This window comes from Lissotriton vulgaris, chromosome 12 (assembly GCF_964263255.1).
Source record: "Lissotriton vulgaris chromosome 12, aLisVul1.2, whole genome shotgun sequence".
Classification (NCBI taxonomy): Eukaryota; Metazoa; Chordata; class Amphibia; order Caudata; family Salamandridae; genus Lissotriton; species Lissotriton vulgaris.
In genome coordinates this window covers 263,280,504-263,298,467 of record NC_141700.1, presented here as the reverse complement: position 1 = coordinate 263,298,467, position 17,964 = coordinate 263,280,504, and the positions used below count along the sequence as shown (strand labels likewise).

The 17,964-nt window shown below is 49.1% G+C and overlaps 1 protein-coding gene across 3 annotated transcripts in view; it reads left to right on the top strand.

The window, feature by feature from the left end:
- KATNB1 (katanin regulatory subunit B1) overlaps positions 1–17,964 on the top strand; it is a 633,244-nt gene that overhangs the window by 342,876 nt on the left and 272,404 nt on the right. The window lies entirely within an intron of this gene.

Genomic DNA, 17,964 nt, shown 5'->3' with positions numbered 1-17,964 from the left:
CCTGATGGCAACAGACAGCGGAGCCGAGGAGGACTCCGAACCACTTCCTGACCTCCTACGGACTCAGGAGAAGGACGGCTCCGTGGACGGGGTCCGACTCTCGGAGGCCCTCACCCCGGAACAGCGCCAAGGCTGCCGAGACCTCCTGCTGCAGTTCGCTACCCTGTTCTCCCTCACCCCAGGGGTCACCCCCTGGTGCTTACATGACGTGGACACCGGAGAGAGTCCCCCTGTCCGCCATCGGGCCTACCGCGTACCAGATCGGGTACGGGCCTGCATCCAAGAGGAGGTGGCCAAGATGCTCACGCTCGGGGTCATCGAGCCCTCCGACAGCCCCTGGGCCAGCCCGGTGGTACTGGTCCCCAAAGCGGCCGCCCCCGGCACCACGCCTGAACTCCGGTTCTGCGTCGACTACCGGGGCTTGAATGCGGTCACCAGAACAGACGCACACCCCATTCCCCGAGCAGATGAACTAATCGACCGCATGGGAGCTGCCCGCTACCTCAGCATCTTCGACCTGACAGCGGGCTACTGGCAGATCGGGCTCACACCCCAGGCCCAAGAACGATCTGCCTTCTCCACCCCTGATGGCCACTACCACTTCAAGGTCATGCCATTCGGCATGAAGAATGCCCCAGCAACCTTTCAGCGGCTAGTAAACCAGGTCCTGGCGGGACTCGAAGAATTCAGCGCCGCCTACCTGGACGATATCGCTGTGTACAGCCGCCACTGGTCCGACCACCTCCACCACCTCAGAGAGGTGCTACAGGCCCTCCAACGAGCTGGCCTCACGATCAAGGCCAGCAAATGCCAAATTGGCCAGGGGTCCGTGACCTATCTCGGGCACCAAGTGGGAAGCGGTCTGGTGGCCCCTCTGCAACTCAAGATCGCTGCCATCCAGGCTTGGCAGCCCCCATCACCCAGACCGAGGTCCGCGCCTTCTTGGGACTCACAGGCTACTACCGGCGGTTCGTGAGGGACTATGGTAGCATTGTGGGGCCCCTCACGGAACTAACATCCAAAAACCAACCAACGAAAGTCAACTGGACCCCCGACTGTCAAGCGGCCTTCGAGAAGCTGAAGGCCGCCATGTGCTCCGCCCCTGTGCTCCAGGCCCCCGACTACAGTCAGGAATTTATTGTCCAAACGGACGCCTCCGACCATGGCATTTGGGCAGTCCTTTCCCAGCTGAACCCCGAAGGACTTGACCAGCCAGTGGCTTTCATCAGCAGACGGCTCCTGGCCCGAGAGCAACGCTGGAGCACCATCGAGAGGGAGGCCTTTGCCGTGGTGTGGGCCCTCAAAAAGCTCCGGCCTTATCTCTTCGGTACCCACTTCCGGGTACAGACCGATCATCGGCCCCTGCAGTGGCTAATGCAGATGCGGGGGAAAAACCCGAAACTCTTACGTTGGTCCATCTCCCTGCAGGGGATGGACTTCACTGTGGAACATCGACCAGGGCAAGACCACGCCAACGCAGATGGCCTGTCACGCTTTTTCCGCCTCGACGAAGAGAGTCCCCAAGAGGATGGGTGACTCTCCCCGCCTTCAGCTGGGGGGGACGCATGTTGGACAGGCCACGTGAAAGGCTCGCTCCCTCCCCGCACGACCAGGCCCGAGCCCGGCCCTTCAGGTGTTACACGCAACAACCACCCGTTTCCCGTCTCATATGGGACCCCTGCCCCTGGACATCTCCCCATCATGGGCCCGATTCCCTACCGGCCCTCTCGCCCGGCCTGGGCGCCATCTTGGACACAGCACCACGAGGCCGCATGGCCTCCGATCGACCCCAACCCTGGGCCTGGCCAGGCCCCGACATTCCGGCACCACCATCCACCCAGGAGGTGAGCGGACTACTTGGCAGGTCAATGGGAGAAAGAGGTGTCGATGGCTCTCCCCCGCCAGGTGCCGATCGCCCCAGATCCCCCGGGCGCTGGCTCCACCCCCCTGCTGGGTGTCTGGACTCCCTCATCCTGGACCTCCCGACCTCCAAGTGCGAGGGTCCGGACATCAAAGGGCGCCAGACGTATAACTGGGGCAGCTCCAGAGCAGGAAGGCAGTTGTATCCTGGAGTCGAGAGACGCAGTGAAAAACTCATCCTTGACGGACTACTGGCGCTGCCGTAGCCCTGCCTTGCGAACTATCGACCTGCCTGCTGGCGCTGCCGCAACCTTCTGAAACCTTCCTCGTCGTCGGGACCTGCTGGCGTGGCCGCGGACCGTTTGTAACCACCTCCTTCATCGGGACCTGCTGGCTCCGCCGCGGACCGTCGCTACCTTCAACCATCCCGGGACCTGCTGGCTCCGCCGCGGCCCGACCATCTAGAACGCCGAGCTCGAGGATTGTGAGCTATTCCATCTACCAGATTGGTAACGAGACTGTCCCGCTACCCTTTCCCCAACCAAGAGACTAGAATAGAGGGGGCCCCTGAGTCCAGACCTCCTTGTACCATTTCACCGTACTTGAAGTTTTGCTTATAAAGAGCGTTGAACCTAATCCTTGTGTGGTGTACATCTGTGGGGGGGAAGTTACTTGTCTGTACGATCGCTGGAGACGGCTCTCCCCGGAGACCTCTCCCCTTGTCCTCGGCCGACCCTCCAGGTCCCGTCTAACACTCCCGAACAGCGGATTCGGGATATTCAGGCTCTGATTCGGGTCTTTCAGCCCTTATCATGAGTCTCGGTCAGGTTGCCGCTGCGGCTCCTGGGGCTGATGGCCTCCTGCATCCTTCTGGTGCATCACGCCAAGTGGCGGATGCGGGCTCTGCAGTGGGACCTGAAGTTTCAGTGGGCACAGCATCAGGGCAACCTGTCCGACCACATCCGGATCTCGGAGGGCACTGCGAGACAGTTGCAGTGGTGGCTCACGAACCGTGATTGGGTCAGCGGCAGATCTCTCTCCCTTCCCCAACCGGAGGACGAGGTAGTGACAGATGCTTCCCTCCTGGGTTGGGGGGGCGCCACATGGGAGAGAGGGAGATCAGAGGCCTCTGGTCTCCGGCGGAGTCCCGGCTCCACATCAACCTTCTGGAGCTGCGGGTGATCCGACTTACACTGAAGGCATTCCTTCCCTCTGTCTGGGGAAGTGTAGTGCAGGTGTTCACGGACAACACCACCGCCATGTGATGTGGTACTGCAACAAACAGGGCGGGGTTGGGTGGTGGATCCTTTGTCAGGAGGCTCTGCGCCTCTGGACATGGCTGGAACACCAGGGCGTCACCCTGGTTGTTCAACACCTGGCAGGGCGGATGAACTCAGCCGCCGGTGCATGATGGATCACGAATGGCGTCTGAACTCGGACGTGGCGCAAGGCCTCTTTCGGCAGTGGGGAGAGCTTTGGTTAGATCTACTCGCCCCCGATGAGAACGCGCAATGTCATCAGTTCTGCGCGTTGGAATTTCCAAGGCGGCACTCGCTCGGAGAAGCTTTTCGTCGTGAGTGGAGCCGCGGTCTGTTGTACGCCTTTCCGCCTATACCACTTCTGCCCAGAGTGCTGAAGAAGATCAGGAGAGACCGGGCCCAGGTCATTCTTGTGGCTCCGGACTGGGCACGAAGATACTGGTATCTCGAGCTACTCAGCATTTCAGTCGACCCTCCGATTCGTCTGCCTCTTCAGGAGGACCTTCTGTCGCAGCAGCAGGGGACGGTCCTCCACCCAAACCTGTCCAGCCTCCACCTCCATGCGTGGAGATTGAGCGGCGACAGTTAAGGGCCATTTGACTTGCCTCCTGAAGTATGTGATGTGATTCTGGGAGCCAGGCGTCCCTCCACCAAAACTGTATACGCCTGCAGGGGGAATACATTTTTGGCATAGTGCACAGCAAAGGCTGTGGATCCTCTCTCTGCTCCCCTTTCAGAGGTTCTCCTCTTCCTTCTTTCTCTTGCCCAGCAGGGCTCTGCTCTGGGCACTCTTAAGGGCTATCTATCGGCCATTTCCGCCTTCTTGTGCCTACCTGATCAGCCTTCTCTTTTCAAGTCCCCTATTGTAAATAGATTCTTGATGGGCATCTTGAAGGGCATCACACACGTTTCCTCCTGTTCCTTTCGTGATGCCTCAGTGGGACTTGAACCTTGTTCTTACTTATCTGATGTGCGCTCCTTTTGAGCCGCTCCACAATTGTCCTCTCTGTCTTATTACTCTTAAGACTGCATTCCTGTTTGCCATCACCTCTGCCAGGAGAGTGAGTGAGCTCCAGGCAATTTCTTCTAAACCTCCTTTCCTTTCTGTCCTTCTGGACAAAGTTGTGTTGAAAACGCGTCCTTCTTTCCTGCCCAAGGTAGTTACAGCCTTTCACATCGGGCAGTCCATCACTTTTCCCACATTCTTTCCGCCTTCGCATCCTTCTAAGAAAGATGAGAGGCTCCACCGTCTGGACCCAAAACGTGCGCTCTCCTTCTACCTTGATCGCACACGCCAGTTCCGGGTGGACGACCAGCTCTTTGGTGGTTACGTGGGCACTAAGAAGGGCTGGGCGGTACGCAAACGGACCATCTCTCGGTGTGTCGTATTGTGTATCAAAGTATGCTACTCTTTAGCTCGAAGGAGCCCCCTGTTGGGCTGAGGGTCCATTCCCCTCGAGCCACGGTGGCTACTACTGCCCTGGGTCGGGAAGTCCCCTTGCAGGACATCTGTCAGGAAGCTACGTGGGCCTTGCTGCACACATTTGCTAGACACTACTGCCTGGACAGCCAAGTCCGGAGAGATGGCTTTTTTGTCCGTTCCGTTCTCCAGGACTTTCTGGTGTGATCTTGGTCCGCAGACCCACCACAGGGTTGGTATTGCTGGGGTATCTATTCTAAGGTAAGGAATCTAACACTAACCTGTTTCTTTCAGATGCGCAAGTTACTTACCTTTGGTAACAATATATCTGTAAGAAACAGTAGTTAGTGTTAGATTCCTTACCGCCCCACCCATCCTCCCTGCGGACCAATATCTAGGGTTAAGGTATTTCCCTTTGAGGGCTCTAGTTTTATGGCACCAGTGTCTGACTCTGGCATGGCTCTGCGTTCCTGGTGCGGAAAGCTATGACAAGAACTGACGCAGCGCGCGAGGGCGGCGTATAAGTACTCCGACGTCATCCCGGCGAACACGACGCCGACAATGGACGCGGAGCCGCAGACGATGCCTACCGACCGGCAGGGGTACTGCTAGGCAAAACTTTCCGGATCCAGTCTGACGCCTGGGGATATTCTAAGGTAAGGAATCTAACACCAACTACTGTTTCTTACAGATATATCGTTACTAATGGTAAGTAACTTGTGCTTCAGTAACCGTTCACTTATCAATACCTGTTTCCACAGTGTTAGACTTGGCATCTTTTGGTGTGTCTCCCTGAATTTTTGCTTTCGGACCACGCGGTTTTGACTCTGTTTTTGCTGGTTTAGTGTTTCTGTTAATTTTCTCACTGCTGATCAGTGTTTAAGTGCAATTGCTCCTGTTGTAAACTGTGTTATGAATTGCTGTTTCCATGTTTAGCAAATTTGATTTACTTGTCAGTCCCCAGTAAAGTGCACTGAGTGTGCCAGAGTAGTGTAAATTAAATGCTGTTAGTGGGCTGCAGCGCTGTATTGTGCCACCCGTGCAAACAGCCTGCAAATGTAACTCTGGCCTGCCTTTGCAGAGATTGTGTGCTGTCTGGGACTGCCATGTTGATTTGGCAAGTGTACTCCCTTGCCAAGCCCTAACCTTCCCTTTTCTTACATGTCAGTCAACCCTAATGTAGGCCCAAGGTACCCCTGTGGGCTGGGTGTAGTGTATGTGAAAAGTAGAACATGAACAAAAGAAAACGTCTCCTAGCCAGGGAGACGTCCCCTCTGCACACTGCTGTAGGTCCAAATAAATGGACTTCACCACTTCACATACGTTATCCAATGTATAAGAAAAAACTTTAAATCCAAAAGCAGTATCCTTGTTCAGAACAGCACAAGGTTTATTCAATCATCCTGAGACTTTTTCATTTCCATGTATTCATTCCAAGTCTCAATCAGGATACAAACATATATAACTTGTTTGTTATTTCATGAACCCAATGCATTTAAGGGTGGAATTAACCCTTCATCAGGGGGAGGTTCATTTCTCTCTCGTATATAAACGAAGCTCCTCGCAAATCCATTGCGTTGAGTAAGTTCTAGTAGAACCTGCCCTGGTGTGTGGGGCATGTCCTGATAGTGAATTACTGCCAATTTTGTTTTCTCACTATTGCAAGACTACCTGTTCCCATAGGACAGAATGGGGAGTTTGTTTATAACATCTTATACAGATAACTGACCCTAGGAACTAGGTAGAAAAATAGTTTAGTATGCCTGAACTCAGAATCTAAAGATGCATCTTTTAGTGAAGGTGATTTTTACATTCTTGTTTGAAAATACCACTTTTAGAAAGTAGGTATTTTCTTGCTCAGCCATCCAGTAGGCCTCTGCTGGGGTTGTGGATCGACTGTCTGGGTTTTGGATGACAGGGGCTGGGAAGGAGCAGTGGCTCCAGATAGTCTAGGTGGGTCAGGAAAGGGCTGAATAGACCTGAGCTGCATTTAGAGTAGGGGGAGGAGATTTCCTTTCACCTGAATGGGCCTGGTCTGCCTTTGACAATGCCATCTCCATCTCCTGCCAGGAAGCCACAACAGAGAGGGCAGAACTGGTTCTGGCTGGGCACAGACACTCCCTGCCTGAAAGGCAAAGGATTTTGGTCTATGAAAAGTGGGGCCCAAACCCCTGAACTTTAGAACTCGCTGGAATAAAGGAACCTGCCATGAAGATGAGCTGGAAGAGCTGCTAGGAGGAGTACTGCCCCCTTGCTGTGTTGTTGCTTTGTTGGGTTGACCTGCAGTTGCTGCTTCTGCCTTGTTCAGTGAAAGCACTGGGCTGAACTTTCTTTACTTGTGCTGAGTATCTCCAAGGGCTTGAAATCGAGCTGGACTTCTGTTCTGAAGTCTCAGGAATGCAAAGACTGCACCAACCTCTGGGTACCACTTCTGGAACTGCTGTTTCAGTTGCCACACAAAAGGGAACGGCTATCAGCTCCGTCACCGACTCCGTTGCTGTCTCTGTGACCTGACTGCACTGCAGACCGAACCGTCTGCATCTTGCACCGCAGCCCTGGTCCCACAGACGACGACAGCCGCTGCTGCCACCGAGACACTGCTTGCACCGTGACCTTTGGGCACCGCAGTCCACACTGCTTCGCTTCACTTCGCCATCTTGGTCTCATCGACACTGTCGTTGCTGCTGACTCGTCATCCGTGACCGCATCATGTTTAGGGGAACAGCTCGTAAAGTTTCACAAATCACCGCCTCGCCCCACACAGCGATCTGGGCCGACCGACACTAGCTCTGTCGCCTGCACCGCAACTTGCCAGCACCGCATCGAGCACCGTCTCGCCCTACACCGTAAGCCTTGGTCTCACCAACGCCGTCTCGACGATCGTCACCAAGCCGCCGCCTGCACCGCATCGAGAGGACACCACGTCCCTGCACCACTTCCATTTTGCCATGCAACTACAACGGTTGCCACGACCGGCTCGCACCCCGTGTAAGCCATAGCGAGAAAGGTATTGTTACCGAGTCTGTTCTCGCTTTTGCTGGCTCGTTTCAACGCGGTCGGCTGGAACTGTTGGACTCTGTTGTTTTCCGCATCGCAATAGCCTCGGACGGAGCTACTGACTCGTACGAACTGTGTTTTGAGGTTTTCCTGCAGTTTAGAAGACATCTTGCAAAGTATCTATTTTCCAAGTACTGTATTGTGGATTCTTTATCATTTTAGGTCTCGCGCCTAGCAGTGCAGTGCGCAGCGAGAAACTTTTTGTATGGGGTTTGAAACTGGTCTAGGAATCGCTCACGCTCGTGCATGTACTTTTCCTTTTGGGCCAGGCTATTGGCCTTTGCGTGCGTCTTTTTATAAAAGACAGCACGCAGTTGCCAAAGGCAGGCGCATTGCTCCGTCCATGGCCTATTGGTGTCTATTATACGTCATGTAGTTTCAATTATTGTGCCCAGACACGGGCACGATAATTGAAACCACATGGCTCACTGTGGTGCGTGCGCGCACCATTCGCATGCTTCTTCTTTTTTGGATCCATTTCCCAGGGAAGCAACTAAATGAAAGAAGGAAAGAGAGGTATGCTGCTTGTTCACCCACTTGTTCATACTGGGACAGAAGCTCGTGCTCATATGAGTGGGAGCGCGGCCTCCACCCCAGCACTGATGTCCAAATCAGAAACAGGGACTGACGCTCCTCGGGGCGTGGGGGGCTGATGCCAGCACCGCCTGCCGCTGCCTATGTGCGAGGAGCCCGACCCGAGAAAACTCCGCAGTGCGGGGCATCTCACTAGCAGTAACTAATGCCCATAGGGCGGCCAGAGACTCCCTTCACTGCTATGCATCACACTCAGTAACACACAACGCGAGATCGAGATATGGTAGCCACACTCCAGAATCCGTCTATTGCCACCCACCCAGTAACACCCACAGACCTCTGAGAGTGGCAGCTAGTCTACTGGTGTGCCTCTCACTATCAGTGAACATTCTTAGGGGTAGGGACCTGGGCACACTGCTGCTACACAACCCCACTAACCATATCACAGACCCGCCTAGGGGTCAGACTCCAGCCTAGGACTCGTCCTGTGCTGACCATTCATGGAGCAGTGGCCCAACCCAGTCAGTAACAGAGACTCCTAGGCTCCCAGCCACTGCCCATGGGTGAGGCCTTCCTGCGCTTCGTGATTGAGTGCCAGGTATGGCACTTCCCCCTTGTGCGCACTCACTCTGCCCTGCGTCGGCCCAGGCCACAGGGAGCCTTGCATCCACCACTTCCCTCGTGTACTCCGACGGATAGCCAATGGATGAACTCTGAAACCGTGTTGTTTCCCCGCGGTACTGTTTGCCTGCACACAGCAGTACACCAGCGGCAGTGTTGGCCATGTTTTGTCAGACGGATTCTTACCACAGGTCAAGTGCCAAAGACGCTTGCTTTCTGATGCATCTGGAGCTGTGCGAAAGCAAGGTCATGGCAGTGCTTTTGTACAGAAGGCACGTATTGGTCGCTGTTGGCGCATATGGCAGCAGGCACGCCAGTATGCACCTTATGTCCTAGATATTGAAGTGAACAACTTCTCCGTAACTCCTTGACACTGACATATGGAGAAAAACGATCTCCGCTGCCCTAGTTTCGCTCTATTTAAACTATTGATGCAGAACGCCTCAGTCACCCAACGTTCAAAATGTTATGAACTAGCCTTATCTCTAGTTTTTGGTAGGCACGGCAGAAGGAGATTAAGATGTGCTCCCCCTTGTGTGCTTCCTCCTCACTTCCCTCCGTGATGTGCTCACCCATGTGTCCTCCCCCCACTTCCGTTCCTGATGTGCTCACCCTGTGTGCTTCCTCCCCACTTCCCTCCGTGATCTGCTCACCCATGTGTACTCTTCCCACTTCCCTCCATGATGTGCTCACCCATGTGTACTCCTCCCACTTCCCTCCCTGATGTGCTCACTGTTTGCTTCCTCCCCACTTCCCTCTGTGATCTGCCCACCCATTTGTACTCCTCCCACTTCCCTCTGTGATCTGCTCACCCATGTGTACTCCTCCCACTTCCCTCCGTGAAGTGCTCACCCTTGTGTGCTTCCGCCCCACTTCCCTCAATGATGTGCTCACCCTGTGTGCTTCCTCCCCACTTCTCTCCATGAGGTGCTCACCCATGTGTGCTTCCTCCCCACTGCCCTCCCTGATGTGCTCACCCTTGTTTACTTCCTCCCCACTTCCCTCCGTGATGTGCTCATCCTTGTTTGCTTCCACCCCACATCCCTCCCTGATGATCTCACCCTGTGTGCTTCCTCCCCACTTCCCTCCGTGATGTGCTGACCCATGTGTACTCCTCCCACTTCCCTCCGTGATGTGCTCACCCTGTGTGCTTCCTCCCATTTTCCTCTGTGATGCGCTCACCCTTGTGTGCTTCCTCCCCACTTCCCTCCGTGATGTTGCATTGTAAATAATAACCTCATCAACTCCTCACTCAACTTGGGCATAGTGCCGGAGGAATGGAAACTCGCTGCAGTGAAACCCCTGCAGAAAAAAACAACTGACCGATCCAACCACCCTAACCAACCTACGACCTATCTCCCTACTCCCAGCTCTATGTAAACTAACTGAAAAATGTGTGAATAGGCAACTCACAGCCTTCCTGGAGGCAAACAATATATGGCACCCAAACCAAGCAGGATTTCGGGCCCAGCACTCAACCGAATCAGCCCTTATATTCACCGCAGAAACCTTGAAGGCAGCAATGGACCAGGGGAAAAAGGCGGGCCTAGTGCTCCTAGACCTGTCCGCGGCATTTGATACGGTTTCACATACCATCTTAGTGGACCGACTTGCCGCGGCAGGGATAGCTGGGAATGTATTGGGATGGCTAAGTACCTTCTTAGCCAACAGGCGACAAGTGGTCACGTTAGGCCAGTTCAGGTCTGAAGAAAAACAGCTCACATTAGGAGTGCCTCAGGGCTCATGCCTGAGCCCAACACTCTTCAATGTATACCTGGCCTCCCTGATCAAACTCATATCACCCTTCGACATTTACACCATATCATACCCGGATGACACACAGCTCATCCTGGTGATGGAGGATGACACCGTAGACAGTGAAAGAAAACTCAAGAACTGCCTCACAGCCACGTTCAAATGGATGAGCGAAAACCACCTTAAATGTAACACTGAGAAAACAGAGATCGTGCCATTTGGAAAAGATAATCTGTTCAACCCCGCCCTATGGTGGCCAGAGGAGGCCAACACCCCCTCAAACACCATCACATCTGCTAGGAACTTAGGGATCAGATTTTACTCCACTCTGACCTTCAAACAGCAAGCAGTGGCAGTGGCCGAAACATGTTTCAGCCTCATAAAAGGGCTCAGGAAATTCTTTGATCTCATACCACTCCAGGCACGTAAAATGGCTGCAGTAGCACTTATAACATCTCGCCTGGACTACTGCAATAGCCTATACGCAGGGACAAACAAAACAGTCTGCCACAAACTGCAAATGGTCCAACACGCAGCGGCTAGACTGGTATTGGGCTGGAAAAACAGAACCTCAGCCACAGCAGCAATGGAAGCACTACATTGCCAATCCAGAAACGGGACCTTTTCAAAATCCTTTTAACCCTTTCGATGCTCATGACGAGCTCAGCTCGTCATGGTGCACAGTTGAGCTGTGCTGATGACGAGCTGAGCTCGTCGTGAATAATGTAAAATATCAATGTCCAGCACAGGAGGGGGAAAACGCCTAGCAGCCAAGGTGTTAATCACCTTCAGGGCTTTCCATGGGAAAGGACCCAGCTACATCCAGAGCATGTTCAGACACTACTCCCCCTTGCGTAATCTAAGATCCCAAAATGCCAACCTCCTTACCATCCCAAACTTCAGACTGAAAACCAGAGGTGGAAAGGCATTGGCAGTCACGGGATCCAAGGCCTGGAATTTCCTTCCCCCTCCCCTTCGCCAAATAGAGAATGTCAGCTTGGACGCTCGCTAGTTAAAGATTGAAGTCGACGAAAGGATTGGGGTGCTTTACATGGGTACCAGTTACATTAGGCACGTTCATTTTTGGTAGGCACGGGGGAAGGAGATTACGATGTGCTCCCCCTTGTGTGCTTCCTCCCCATTTCCCTCTCTGATGTGCACACCCATGTGTACTCCTCCCACTTCCCTTCCTGATGTGCTCACCCTGTGTGCTTCCTCCCCACAACCCTCCGTAAAGTGCTCACCCTTGTGTTCTTCCTCCCCACTTCTCTCCGTGATGTGCTCACCCCTATGTGCTTCCTCCCACTTTCCTCTGTGATGTGCTCACCCATGTGTTCTTCCTCCCCACTTCCCTCCGTGATGTGCCCACCCCTATGTGCTTCCTCCCACTTTCCTCTGTGATGTGCTCACCCATGTGTGCTTCCTTCTCACTTTCGTCCGTCATGTGCTCACCCATGTTATTGTTATTGTTATTGTTAACTTAGTCTTTTATAGCACCAACTCACCACCAGGTCTCTAGGCGCTTAAAACAAACAGAGCAACAAATACATGAAACTAATATGATCCGGAAGTTATGATAAAATTTATTTAACTAGATCTAGTGCCTTCTTGAATAACAGAGTTTTTAACTGCTTCCTAAACCTCAAAAGATTTGCTTCTTTCCGAAGTGACTCTGGAGGAATGTGTGCTTACTCCCCACTTCCCTCCGTCATGTGCTCACCCTGTGTGCTTCCTTCCCACTTCCCTCCGTGATGTGCTCACCCTGTGTGCTTCTTCCCCACGTCACTCCGTCATGTGCTCACCCATGTGTGCTTCCTCCCCACTTCCCTCCTTGATGTGCTCACCCATGTGAACTCCTCCCCACTTCCCTCCATGTGCTCACCCTGTGTGCTTCCTCCCCACTTCCCTCCATGATGTGCTCACCCTTGTGTGCTTCCTCCCCACTTCCCTCCGTGATGTGCTCACCCTTGTTTGCTTCCTCCCCACTTCTCTCCTTGATGTGCTCACCCTTGTTTGCTTCCTCCCATTTCCCTCCGTGATGTGCTCACCCATGTGTGCTTCCTCCCCACTTCTCTCCGTCATATGCTCACCCTGTGTGCTTCCTCCCCACTTCCCTCCGTGTTGTGCTCACCCTTGTTTGCTTCCTCCCCACTGTCCCTCCTCGCCCTTCATCCTGCACCTCCAAGTCCAACCCACCTCACCAGCATCTCCTCTCCTGTACCAGGGATTTGCTTCAAGTACATAAAAGGCATTGTCATTTACAATGCCAATACCTCAAACTATAGTAAATGCGAGACCTATTGCAGTGCAAATGCTTGAAGGTCTTGTTTTGAAAATATACAAATATTGGATATTTTTCTAAAACTGGTGTGGTGTCCTTTTGTAGTGCTTTCACTATGTTACTGTTGGTTATGTGCAAATGCATTACACACTGCCTCAAAGATAAGACCTGTCCGCCCTTCGGGTGGCCCCTCCTATTTATTTATTTATTTTGTCCCCTTTTGCCTCCTAGTACTTCATTTTTTTTCATGGCCACTCAATTTTTTGGTGTTGTCCTGGGGGGTGGGTGCTACCTTGTCCTCCTGCTTTTATTGAGGCCTAGAAGTCCCCCCTTTTCTCATGAAAATTTAGTTCTACAAAATGGTGGCTTGTAACTGCCACAACTGATCACCTCAGAAAAGGGACCCATAGGATAACATAGGGACACTCTAGAACCTTCCAGCTGGTTCTAGTAGCCTGAGGCCATCCTATATAAAGGTCAGAGCGAGGGCGGCCATTTTGAAGTGACCGGTGAGTTGTTTGGAACCTGGTCGGTAAAGGAGTGAGGCGACCTTGTGGGGAGGAAGGCGCACTGAGTGAGGGGAGATCGTCTTCTGGGCCGGCTGCCTCCTTAAGTGACGTGTCCCCCTACTTATCGACCAAGCCCTGCCAAGGTGGGATTACTTCCGGCTCCCTGCTTTGTCAAGTGCTCCTAGTCTACCCCCTGGGGGCTGTAGGAAGTTGACCCGGAGCATCACCGTACAGAAACATCTGTGAACAAGGAGTCTCTCACTGTGGAAGAGGCCCTGGAGCGCTGAGAGAAGGTTCCCCAGCGGTAGCTGTAATCACCAGCTGTGCGGATGTGTGCCTGCCGTGTGAGAATTCCTTCGGAGTTGCTGAGGGGAAGTCAGGCAAGCGCATCTGAGGAGCAGCGGAAGCGGGAAAACTCCACCGCTGTTCTCGTAGTGTCGGAAGGGGTGGAGAAGAGCTCATTCGGAGCCGGCGAGGGAAGAGCCCCAGAAGAGCTGTGTATCGCCCTGGAGACCGGCACGACGGAAGCGGTAAAGTCGCGCCCCGTTTAACCGGGCGAGTGCAGTCTGCTGTCAGCGGAGCCTTCCCCGGATCTTGGAGAACTGTACGGGCCCAGCTGGGAAACGAGCTGACTGAACCACGAAGATACAGTAAGCAGGGGCATCGTTTGGGCGGGAGGAGAAAGCCGCATTCCGACCTCCGATCCCCCCTCCTAGTGACTCGCACCACCAGCGGTGCTCATTTACTGCGAGACTGGCACACCCCAGAAATTGCCAGGCTTAGGGAGGTTCTTCCGAGAGAGAGAGCCTGTAAATAAACCAAAACTGTCCCATGAAGGAAAGCTGGGCAACAAAGGAGACTCCTAAGGGGTGAGAAGGGAAGGTAAAAAGAAATCATTTGCCTTCAATTCACCAATGGGGGGGGGGTCCAGAGTGATCTTGAGCTTTAACCTACCTGTTAATTGAAACCACAAAGTAAGTTAACTGACTGTGGGACAAGACGGAGTAACCTAGTTGGTACAAACCAATGAGCAGCTGGGGTGGAAATCTTTGCCAGTAAACCCTTGGGGGAATAAGGCCAATGTTCCTTTGTGCCATATGTGTTAATTGATTACCTTACCTATCGTTTTTCCTATATTGAGCCAAGGTGCTAAAGGGCTAAGTGGGGTGTAATTGACGAAAATCTGTAACCTGCTTTCAATAGTAACCATGAACTTCCAAGGGTAAGGTTCAACTGTAATTAACTGCGAAGAGAAGTGATATTTTCTAGTTGCTGCAATTGAGATTGTGTAATATGTTCTGCTGTTGGAAGGGGTAAGATGTAGCATTGAACTCTTTTCAATTGGGGGAGAAAAGAAATGTTGTGTGTGCTATGTTGAACTGGTGCCTATATATACGTACATCAATGTGTAGTTATTTTTATGTATTGAAACACATATTGCTGAAGAACAAAGAGATTATTTTATAAAACAGCTCGTATTTTCCTAAGACTGGTGTAGTGTCTTTCTTTTCTTGTGGATGGACGCTGAGCTACTGTAAGGGTGTGACGCAAGCTTAGCACTTTTGCCTTTGGAAGGACCTTTCTACCCTGTGTCAAGCTACCTTCGTGATCTGAGAATCCCAGGTCCAACAGTCTTGTTTTGAGTATATAAAAATATTGGATATTTTTCTAAAACTGGTGTGGTGTCCTTTTGTAGTGCTTTCACTATGTTACTGTTGGTTATGTGCAAATGCATTACACACTGCCTCTAAGATAAGCCTGACTGCTCGTGCCAAGCTACCAAGGGTGTGAGCAGGGGTTATTTTAGGAGTGTAACTCCCTTATCCTAGCTAGAAGGAAGGGTCCCTACTTGGACAAAGGTGCAAACCCTTGCCAACTAGAGACCCCCATTTCTAACACACCGTATAAAATAAACGGACTAATAATGGTTCACCAGTCTGGGTTCATTGATAGAATATCGACGTCCAAAATATCCCCGTACACAAATATCGAGTCATAACTATCGGTCAAAAATATCGACATACCATATTTATAATGGTAAGTATAAAAATATCGCAAAAAAAAGGATGTCAAAAATATCGATGTACAAAATATCGATTTTCTTTTTTATATATGTAGAAAATTATGTTAAATATATTAAATAATAAAATTATTTTGTTTTAAATTATTTGGATTTAATATACATTTTTACAAATATAAGAAATAAATGTAATAAAAATGTAAACATATATATATATATATATATATATATATATATATATATATATATATATATATATACACAATGTAATATATGTATGTATTTTAAAACAATTAAACTGTTCATTTTAATGTATTTATAAATTTTATAAATATATAATAATTTACAAATAAATATATATACATACATATACCTATAACATAAAATCTAATAAAAAACAATTATATTTTAAGTTAAAACATTAAAATATTTAATAGTCTTTAAACTTACATTTTGCACTTCATTGATGGCAACAGTAGGAAAAGTTTAGATAGCGGAGAGGTAAAACGTACTATTCCCACTCCAGTGAGTGCAACAGTAGGGAAAGTGTTGGATAGCGGAGGGGTAAAAATTACTATTCCCACTCCAGTGAGTTCAACAGTAGGGAAAGAGTTGGATAGAGGAAGGGTAAAAATTACTATTCCCACTCCAGTGAGAGCAACAGTAGGCAAAGTGTTGGATAGCAGAGGGGTAAAAATGTATATTCCCATTGGAGTCAGTTGAAAATTAAAAACAAACAAAATATCAACTACAACACAAAAGATGTTTAAAAACAAAAAAGAAAACAAATATAAAATATTAAAAATGTACAAAAGATAAAAACATATATGTTAAAAATATTTGACAAATACCTAGAATGATTTTTTTCTATTAAAAATAATTTACAAACAAGTAACTATTTTTTGTAGAAATTATTTATCAAAAACATGAATTATTACATAAATGTAATCTTTTTTTATTTCCTGCCCTATAACACCACACAATTCACAATATTCATCTAAATTTTTTAAAAAATGTACCTCCATAATTAACATAATTAATTATCCATTAAAGAAATATAATTAATTAAAAAAACATATTACAACAGATAAAAATGAATTTACTCCCCAAACGTTACCCCCTATAAAATCGAAACCCACACACAAAATAAAAATAAACAATTACCATAAATATTTATGAAATGATGAATTAATATTAATGATCAACTAACATTAATTAAACATAAATAACTTTCCACCCTCTACCCCAATAAACACCAAAACCCACACCTAAAAATCATTACACAATTTCCATAATTAATTTAGCATTAATATAGTAATATCAATTAACAACTTATTAATTAATTAAAAAGATTTTACGTCCCACCCTTTACCACTATAAACCCCACAACTCACATCTAAAATTAATTACAAAATTGCCATATTTAAATTTTAATTAATTAATTAGCATCAATTAACAAATAATTCTGAATTAATTTTAGCCGCTTAACCATGGCGCGAATTCCGCTGCAGTGCAGCGATTTGATTGAGTGTGCGGGGCAGCGCCAGCCAACGGACATGCGAGAACTACGGAGGGAGTGTTCGCGACGGCCGTTGGCCGACTGGCGCAGCGAAGGGGATAAATTCATTACTTCCTACCCTATTTCCCTATAAACCCCACCACCCTTGCCTAAAAAGATAACACAATTAATTGCAAATTAATAATTAACAACCAACTAATTAATAATAAATTAATTCCCACAATTAACACTACAACATCTACATTTAATAAACACTTATAGATAAAAATGATAGTTAATTTATTATAATTAAATTACTCCCCACCGTATCCCCCTATAAACCCACAACCCGCTACAGAAATTAAAAATGCAAAATTTAAATAACATAAAATTAATAACGACTAAAAATGTAACACATATATTAAAAATCAAAAGCAATATTTATACAAAAAAATAGTTCACATACTTTAAAAATACATACTAAAATACATAACATTAATTAAAACATCGATATTTTAAACAACTATATTTTTGCAAACGATATTAATGACTTAGATATTTTTACAAACAATATTTCTTACTTCCAAGTCGATAGTCTTTACCACAATATTCTTGCTGTCGATATTTCGGCATCACGATATTTCCAACTCTATATTTGTGTATGTTGGCATTTAAAACTCGATATTCTGTCTGTGCACCACCAGTCTGTACTTATTATTTCCACCTTATAAAATAAGCTGATCTAGCCAATGAGGATCTATCCCAATTTCATATGTTGCAGTACTGCCATCTGATTGTATTGAATTCATTTTTAAACAATATATTGCAGCACAACAATATAGTCTCCCTCCTCTCTTTCGAGTGGATACATAACATGCATCAGCCTTCTCCAGTTCAGTATGGTGTTCACTTGGTGAATGAATCCATCAAAGAGAAGTATTCACCATCAGTTGGTGCAGCTAGTGATGTTATTTCTTTGCATTCCTGGATATGTGTTCCTGCTTGATGACCCAGCTTCAGCAGGTCTTTTTAGCGGTGCTTGAACATATGCTTGAATTTTTATCGGTCAGTCCCACTCCAAAGCTTGCAGTTGCATCCCTAGGTTGCCAGTGCACATGGGTCGGAGGTACACTACTATATCACCGAAATG